Source organism: Pteropus alecto, unplaced genomic scaffold (assembly GCF_000325575.1).
Source record: "Pteropus alecto unplaced genomic scaffold, ASM32557v1 scaffold46, whole genome shotgun sequence".
Taxonomy (NCBI): domain Eukaryota; kingdom Metazoa; phylum Chordata; class Mammalia; order Chiroptera; family Pteropodidae; genus Pteropus; species Pteropus alecto.
The window spans coordinates 521,767-530,480 of record NW_006439231.1 but is presented as its reverse complement, the minus strand read 5'-3'; the positions used below and the strand labels follow the sequence as shown (position 1 = coordinate 530,480).

The following is an 8,714-nucleotide window of genomic DNA, read 5'->3' as shown; positions in this document are numbered from 1 at the left end:
TTTAAAGAGAATGGAGTTTCAAAGTCAAGGAAACAAAGTCAAAGGAAAGAAGCCGGGTCTTGAATGGGGAGAAAAGCTTAGGCACTAAAACTGGGGACCTTGTGTTCACAGGTGAATTTGTCAAGGTGCCTTGGAAAACAGGAAGCCATAAGATCAGCATGGACCATCTTCTTACAGTGTCAAATGTATTCAATGGTGAGTAATTTAAAAACATTCTATTTCTATAAACAAGATAGATAGGATAAGATGCAAATTTTCACAGATTCTAAAAATAAAATTGAGATTTCAAAATAACTCTGCTTTTGGTGAGCCAGTTCATTCTGTATGCCCAGATTTCTAGAGTCATATGCTTTTCCCCCTGATGTTGGGGATACTGCAATACAAATTTTTGAGAAGCATCAATAGGGTAAGAAGGTGAACAAAACCAGACTTTCAAAGAAATAATTTGGCATAATTCAAGAGGGATCTTGGACAATTGTCAAGAAAAATATTGGGCTATCTTTGACTTAATTTATCTGATTCGCATAAAGGTGGGTTGTATGGATTAGGGAAAATGTTAAGTAGATAACTAGCTCAAAAAAATTTTTTAAACTAAAATCAACTTTTCTTCTTTGTATGACACAATGTGTAAAACAAGATTTGTCACAAGTTGGTAACTGTTGAAGCTAAGTGATGTGGACTCGAGAGTTCATTATACTATTCTCTTTATTTGGCAATTTATTTGAAAATTTCCAACTTAAAGTTTAAAAAGACAAGAGCAATACATGCTTATTTATAAAATAATATTACATACAGGTAATCAAAAAGAAGAAAATGTAAAATAAAAATAATTCCATTGTCTAAAATCCATATTTTTATAGTATTACTTTTCTAACTATTCGTAGATACAGATAGATTGGTAATTTTTAAAAATCTCTAAGAAATGTAATTCCATTGCCCAGATACTATCATATTGTAGGATTAATTTTCTAGTCTACTCATAGGTAGAGATTAGGTAGATAGATGATAGATAGATAGATAGATAGATAGATAGATAGATAGATAGATAGATAGATATTAAAATGATGTTTGATTCTCCAAACGTATCCCATCCTACTCTCCATTGACTTGCAACAGTCTGATGTGGGAAACTCACCTTAACTTAATGAGTGATCCTGACTTGTGGAAAGGGAATTACATCCCTTTGCAAACTGAGCTTATTATTTTGCACCTTTCAATTCTAACCATTGATAAGTGAGAAGATGGTTGCTAGAGACTTCTAAAAATGTTCCTTTTTTATCTTTACAGGAAGTAATAGCCATTCTCTCTTTCTCTATCTAAATATAAGTAAGTAATCAAGTAGTTATACTCAATTGCCCCTGGAATCTATCATATAATTATTTTAGAAACTAGCTGCAGGATGAAACAGATATTTTGAGTAACAGAGCAGAGAAACGAACTAGTTCTTTGATAACATAGTTGGGTCACTGAATCAACCAACCCTGAAGCCTGCTGTATCTCTGGACTAGATCAATTGGATCAACAAATCTAAAATTATAATTATAATTTTACTTGCTGCCAAAACTATCCTGTTATCATACAATTTAGTCTTTTTGTCTATATAACGATATATCGTGAATATCAGTTCATGTCAATAAATTTAATTCCACAGCATCATTTTGAATGTCTCCATTGTACACCTGTACCTTTCTAACATCTCCAAAGTATATTGTGCAATCTTCTTGTGCTGTCAAATGCATAAAGTTCTTTAGCAGTGTGTCCATTAAGGACATGGTCCAAATTTCAGTATACCCTTTCTGAAGGCAGGACTACTTCTCTATTGAATGACCACTATATTAAGATAATGACTATGTGTTCAAAACCATTTTATCTAAGTTCAAATAAGATAGCAGTTTTTTTTATTGCGAATCCATGAAAAGTTTTACATGGTATTGTTTTCTTTTCTACCTTTAATTAGGAAAAAGGTTACTATAATCTGATACTAGAACAATTTTGCCACCTCATGTAGGATGCTATGCAAAATTCCTCCGCACTGAGCAAAGGTAAGCTTGATGGCAAGAGATTTGTTATGACTGTTTTCCCAGTATATGTGTACATTATTCAGAAGGATCAGAAAGTAATAATACCCCCAAAATGCTGGCTATAAGGGAACGGCTTTTTTCTTTAGGGGGTTTTAAGCTTGAAATGTCATGTTAACCTTGATATGTCAATTAGTTTTTGACTGGCTGCAATCTTCTCAAAAAAGGATATCGTATTATGGGATTAATATTAGGATAATAAAAAGATAATATACAAGAATATCTCTTTTACATAGCATTCCTATCTGTTATTCAAAACTCCCAATATGGGTGAAGAAAATGTGAAAAGGAGCAATAGTTCATATGTGAATAGTCATTTCAATGCTCACATCAAATACCATATCATGATAAGAAGAATATGGTTACACCATAAATATTGCAAATATCAATGTTCTACTGAATTTGACTGCATCCGTGTCACTTGCCTGGTTTTTGCTTTTATTTAAGGTGAATGTTTTGTCAAAATCTCAAATACTCATATCAGTTTGGATTTCATGCACAGACAGGTCAGTTTATGTCCCTTAATACCCCTTTGTTCAAATAAAACGATGCTGCTAAATTGTCAAGAGTCTTAATCCAGATTGTTTTACATACAGAAAGTTAAAAGAAAAATTACTGGCATAAAATGGAATCACAGTGGATAGTTACTACAATTTACTGTTCAATTACCTAGAGCATATCCAAAGACATACCTACAGCTCCAAAAATATCCCCACCGAGCATAATCCACATGCCACCAAAACATCCTCCTCCTGGTGGGAAATTAGACAAAGTCATGTCTATTAGACTTTCACAGGTGATGTCCTGAGATCAATATTCTTCAAGTTCAAGCTTTCTGTGCAATTTCTTTAAGTAAATTGAGTCAGACTTTAACATGAAGTTTTAAAATACCAGTCTTGGGTTAAACAATGAGTTTCATTGTTCTATCAATCAGGGCCTGAGAAGAAATAGATAGTTCAGTTTCATTTTGTTGCATGTATCTATCCAGTTTTCCCAACACTGTGTATTGAATAGACTGTCTTTACCTTGTTGTATATTCTTGCCTCCTTTGTCATAGATTAAATGATCATATAGGCATAGATTTATTTCTGGGCTTTCTTTTTTGTTCCATTCATCTATGTGTCTGTTTTTATGCCAGTACCGTGTTGTTTTGATTAATAGAGATTTGTAGTATAGTTTGATATCAGATAGTGTGATACCTCTAATTTTGTTCTTATAAGGCACTTTTTAAAACACTGATGGTCAGGTCTCACTGCCTACCAATGAAATCTGTGTGTCTGGGAATAGAAGCCAGGAGTCAGTATTTTTTAAAGATCCCCAAGTGATTCCAAAGTGAAACATCGAACTAGTGAAGAAGACTGGGTATGAGTTGCTCGAATGGTAAAAAGGACCTAAGAGTATGTTACAGAAGCCAGTGGAAAAAAGTATATAGAAGGATTTGGAGTGATTATTTATTAAAGGCCTTTAAAATGTGCATTTCCTTTGATTTCACTTCTAAGAATTTAATCTAATGAAATAAGAAGGTTCTCAAAAATTTGCCTACAAGAATATGTACTCCAATATTGTTTGAATAGTGCTCCCCAAAATGCCCTAAAATGCAACAGAATATTATGTCCTCATGAAAAATGACATTAACTGTTGATTTATAAACATGAGAAGATCGCTATACATTGTTAAGTGGAAAACAGATTATATATTAAATATGGTATGATTTATTTGTATAACCATATGAATAAGAAATACATACATATATGTATGAAAAAAAATCTAGCCTTTCTGTCTGGCCGCAGCCATCAGATAAGCTAAAACAGGTGTTTATAGGTATATCCAAGAGCTATGGAAAAAGAAGCAGTTCGATGTAATGCTCTTTCTTCTCAGGATGTGCTGTTGGCAGTACCGCCAGCTCTCTGTGCTCTACAGGGCCCCCATCACACGCTGCTCTATGAACCACCCAGGCTGAGAAACAAGGCCAGCAAGGTTATGACACATATTGGATTTGCATGCTCTATGGTGACCACAAATGCCCAGTCTCTAAGGGTGCGACCTACGGCAAGCCTGTCCATCACAGTGTTAAACCAACTAAAGTTCGCTCCAGCCATCAGCCTGTTGCTGAGGAGTGAGCTAGATGCCACTGTAGGAGATCTGAGAGTCCTGAATTCTTACTGGGCTGGTGAAGATTCCATGTATAAATTCTTTGAGATGGTATCCTCATCAATCCATTCCATAAATCTATCAGATGGAATCCTGACACCCAGTGGATCACCAAGCCAGTCCACAAGCACATGGAAATGCAAGGGCTGACATCTGCAAGCTGCAAGTGCTGTGGTTTTGGAAAGAGCTGCAAGTTTCACCACACTATTGATGGTTCTCACCATGCAGCTTGGAGAAGGCGCAATACTCTCCAGCTCCACCATTATCGCTAATGTAAGCAATGTTTGTAAAATTCTTACCTACTAAACAATTTAGGACAATCTAAAAAGAAAGAGAGAAATCTAGAAATACATACCATAAAATACAAATATTTTCTGGGGGTTGGAATGATGGTTAATTTTGTTCATATTCCTCTTATTCACCTGTACTTTCTACTTCTAATACAAGTAACATATAATTTTTTTAATGAAGTAGTAAATGCTGTATTTCTCACCTGTATTCTTTCGTCGGTGTGCTAGATTTTAAACTTTTGAAAGATAGCAGTGACCCTCTTTCTTCTTTACCACTGTTCCTCCAATATCTGGATCAATAGTTTTTTATATACTAGGCATTTGGTACTATTATTGTTGGTTCAATGAGTAAGACTCCTAAGAGGTCTTTCTACATCTAGTCTTGTTCTCATCCAGTGCATTATCCCACCTCTTGCTATTATGATTATTCTGAAATGCCAATCTCACTGTGCCACTTTCTTGCTAAAAATCCTTTAATTAGTATTTACCATTTTCAGAATAAATTTGAAATTTATTAGCATGCTATCTAAATATCCTTCTCCTGCCTACCTATTTAGCCACATCATTGGGCATGGCATACTTTGCACCTAGAATCATCTTCTCTTTAATCAACATATCTTTGTAATTGCTTTATCTTCGATTCAGAAGATCTATTCTCCCTTCCTTGGTCTGGCTGAACTACCCATGCATCAGCACTTAACTCATCTTTCACCTTCTCTAGGTAGTTGTCCTCCTTTAGTCTACATTAGGTATTCTTTCTAATCTCTACTTTCCTTAGCTATAACAACTACAATACTGTATTAGAATTTTAATATGTTTTATTGACTTTTATTATTTAAAAAATTATATTGGTCCATTGTGAATATTTTAGAAAATACAGAAATCTAAAGAGAATAAAGTTAACCAATCTGCCATGTTTTGAGATATTTGCTCTGTGCCCACAAGTCAACACATTTTGGTATATATCCTCCTCCCTATGTGTATTTTCACCCCTTCTTATTCTCCACAATTCAAGCAGTTTAGTTTTTTAAAAAGTTATAAATTATTCAAGTCTTTCTTCTCTTTAATATTCTTTTAAAATTTCCTATTGGATTTAGAAAAAAAAATCATATCCTTACTGTAATCTTTAAGGACAAAGAAGATCTGGTCCCTACCTACATTTCCATACTTACAGTATGTCACTCTTCTTATCACTTCCTCTCCAACTCACATTGAAATTTTCATTCTTTGTACATATCATGCTTTGACGTCTTAGAATTTTTTCTTCTTCTTCTCTCTGCTGTGAACTCTTTTACTCCAGTTTTTCATGAAATTAATTTGTGTTTATCATTCAAATCTCAGTTTAAACATTATATTTCAGAGAAGGGATCTTCTAATCTACTTTAGCTCCAGAAAAACTGTTATCGAATTTCTTACATCTACTTCATAATATTCATTCCATTAAGAATTATGTGTTTAGTAGTGGTTCCCTCATCACCAAATTTGTAAACTCCTTGTGTATGTCTGTCTTACTCACTTCTATAATCCTAGTACTTACTATGTATTCAAAATATTTCAGGTGCTTAGCACTGCTTACAGGAAAAAAATAATAGCATGTGTAATAAAAGTAGGTTTATATCTATTTTTAATAATGTTTTATGGATATCTTCTTATATCATTAAATCTAGGCCCAGTGTCAATTTTGGTTACATAATAGTTCATTGTATGGATTTATCATCCAATATTATTGATATTTTCTCTTTACTTGTATATTTTCCTGACTGGACTATAATTTTCTTTAACACAGGAACTAGACCTTTTTCTCTATCGCTCTAGTGCCTAGCATGTAGTAGGAGTTCAAATGAATGAAAAGGTTTATAACCACAGCAATAATGGTTACCATTTACTGAGTCCTTTCTGTGTGCTGAGCACTATTCTAAATTCTTTATATGCATTAGTTCATTTGACCCTGACAACAAACCTGTTAGCCCCATTTAACAGATGAAGAAATTGAGGCCTAGGGAAAATAAGTAATGTACCAGAGTCTCAGTTAATAAATAGTGCAACTGAATTAAGCTATCTGGCTTTAGACTTGAGTCCATAAGAAGAATCAAAAAGAGATTGCCGGATCAGGCAAAGGATACCTTAGTAGTGACTTTCAATACAGAAGCTCTGTGAAGAAGAAATTGGTTTGGAGTATGCTGAGGACAAAAGTAGGAGATCTGAACATGTCAAAAATGTAGAACCTCTCCATTAGTTATGAGGATAGAGAACAAAAGAGAAAACTAGCTAAAGTAATGGAGAAAAGCCTGAGGATGAAGCAGGGCAACATTCCTGAGACACAGGGGGAACCAGGGTAAGAGGTCTAAGTAAAAGAGAAGCATGATTAGACTTGCATTTGCATGTAAGAAAAAGGGGTAAGTCCCACAAACAGGACTTTCCATGATTGTTCATTGAACCATAATGACAATGAGAGGTGCTTTTCATAAACAGCCTAAGAGTTGAGACCTCTCCTTAGGCTATGTATCAAAATATTGAAAGCCAGGAAATATATATCCTAAGAATTTTTCTTCTGGAAACTCTCTATGTTTGTTCTCCATTAATCCATATTATTGGTCAGTTCGTGCTATCATACCTATGAAAAGCTCATTCTGCTTACCAATAGTTGACATTTTGTCTAAGGAATGATATACATAAAGATTTAAAGTAGTTAAATGATAATAATTTTCATTTTTCATTACTTTGAAAGGTTACAAGATAAGAGCTATAACAAGGTAGTAACTTAGATGTAGACTAATAGCTATGAGGATAGATACTATTTTTTTTTTAAATAAAAACCTCTTCCAATCAAACACCGATTCAGTTAACAAAAAGTCAGAAGACATACACATACAGAGACTATTTCTGATTTGCTTTTGGTATTTAAGAACTGAAGGGAATTTAGAAAAAAAAATTTCACAAATGCAGGAGCAAATCAACAGAGTTGAGCACAGCTAAATTCTCCATGCCAAATATCTACAGTTAAAAGAGGTGTTAATAACCTTAAAAACAATATTCTTGGAAACAAGAAAAATTTTGCCTGTTAGGACTGTTACTTAGCCGAAGAAAAAGATTCCTTCCCCTAAAAGCTTAATACTTCGGCATTAGAAAAAATTAAAAGAGAATATTATCAAGCTATAAATAAATAATTTTAAATATAAATAAATGCTTCACCCATCTCTATTCCATAGTCACGATGTTAGGTAGCTAGTCTAACATGAGTGACAGGGAAACAAAGGAATAGAGGAGGCCCAGCTCTGTAACCATAGAAACTTCCCTTAAAGACCTTCCTGAAGGACCTCCCAGAAATACCTCCCTTTTAGGGTTATAAATTACCCCAAATCCTAGAGCACAAAGACCATAAAAGCTGCTGGCCTAACTAGCTACAAACGTATGCTCAGAAAGTACTGTCCCTAACTTCAGCCTCATTATACAATCATTATAAGCTCATGACTAAGCCTGGAAGTTCATGACTCTAATTATGACAGACTGAATTCTGGGTAAGCACCAGCACACTAGGCAAAGTTATAGAGCAGCCAGATGTCAATCAAGATGACCTCACCTGCCAATCACCTAAGAATGTCTTAGGAACACCTCATCACGGCCCCCAAATATAATGCAGACCTATCCCTCCCCTGGGGTTACAGCTCCCCATTTTCCTTGGCTGTAACCTGTGCCCCCTCCTTAGGGATACATAAACTCATTTCCATGTGGCTAGCCAGTTTTAAGCTTGAGCTATCTTCTACCTCATAATGTGCTTTTAATAAACAAATATTTCTCATATTCACTGAGTTGAAATTCATTTCTTCAGCAATGAGAAGGATCTAGAGGTGTGTGTGTTCCCGGAACTCCGATCACTCCAGTAGTAACAATGACTAAAAAGATTAAAAGTCAATTCTTTTAATACTATCAACTATACTTCCCTGTTTGCCTTCCTTGCTTCCATCATTATTTAATAAAGGATTAGGTCTTCAAACTACAGTAAATCTACCTATAACATATGTATTTTCATATTCTAAGTGTATAATGTGAATGTGTGTATATGTATATGTTTTGAGAGAAAATGGACAAGCAATGCCGGTGGTAGTTAGAGACAGAGTAGCTATCTGATCAACATTAGTAGCAGCAAAGGTAACAATCCTATAGGCCAACAGGATGGGAAGCCTGTAGGGTGGGA

The 8,714-nt window shown here is 34.5% G+C and overlaps 1 pseudogene; it reads left to right on the top strand.

Annotated features, from left to right (window-relative positions):
- Positions 1-623: 623 nt before the first annotated feature.
- Positions 624-4,501, top strand: LOC102883232 (annotated as a pseudogene).
- Positions 4,502-8,714: the final 4,213 nt, after the last annotated feature.